The sequence below is a fragment of the Triticum dicoccoides genome, chromosome 4B, assembly GCF_002162155.2.
Source record: "Triticum dicoccoides isolate Atlit2015 ecotype Zavitan chromosome 4B, WEW_v2.0, whole genome shotgun sequence".
NCBI lineage: Eukaryota > Viridiplantae > Streptophyta > Magnoliopsida > Poales > Poaceae > Triticum > Triticum dicoccoides.
Genome location: NC_041387.1, coordinates 671891979 through 671893021, shown reverse-complemented (window position 1 = coordinate 671893021; position 1043 = coordinate 671891979).

Below are 1043 nucleotides of genomic sequence, written 5' to 3'. Positions count from 1 at the left end.
GCATATATGATTTCATCAGATCATTCGGTAGCATATCTCTGACTGTTAGGTTGGATGGTAATATGAGGCAAAGTTTTACCCTAGTTCGGACCCTTGCAGTTGAGGAAAAAGCCTACTCTTGGTACTGTATATTAGTGATAGGGGTGTGTACAAAGTACACGTGAATACCACGCATTGTGCATGTGTGTATACTATCGACGAACTAGACCCCAAGCTTATATAACATACTCGGGGCCTAGGGTTAAAAATCATATATAGTCGGCTTATCACCAGTTGGGATAGAGTCCTCCACGACTCTGGTAGCTTCGTGTTGTACGCTGAGTCCTCCACATGGGTCTTTGTATAATGTGTCTCGGTCCAACCTATGTGGCGCAGGATGGAACCAACCCATGAGTCCTCATGTTGACCCACTGAGGGAGTCCTGGATAAGGGGGTATCCAGACAGCCGGACTATGTACTTTGGCCGGACTGTTGGACTATGAAGATACAAGATAGAAGACTATGTCCCGTCTCCGGATGGGACTCTCCTTGGCGTGGAAGGCAAGCTTGGCGATTCGGATGTAGATCTCCTTCTCTGTAAACCGACTCTGTGTAACCCTAGCCCCCTCATGTGTCTATATAAACCAGAGGGTTTAGTCCGTAGGACAACAACAACAATCATACCATAGGCTAGCTTCTAGGGTTTAGCCTCTCTGATCTCGTGGTAGATCAACTCTTGTAATACTCATATCATCAAGATCAATCAAGCAGAAAGTAGGGTATTACATCCACCGAGAGGGCCCGAACCTGGGACATCGTGTCCCCAGCCTCCTGTTACCATTAGCCTTAGCAGCGAGAGAAGTCGGGTGCGCGGAGAGCGACGAGTTAGTGGCCAGCACCTCCGCGTCCGCCGCCATCATCGAGGAGAAGTAGAACACGGGAGGCCGCCACCGCTTGGGTCCCATGAAGGCCACCGCGGAGGCGACGCCGGCGTACACAGCAGGTGTCTTGCCGGATCCTTTTGTTGCGAGGACCTTCGTCAACCCCGCATGGGCTCCACAGAA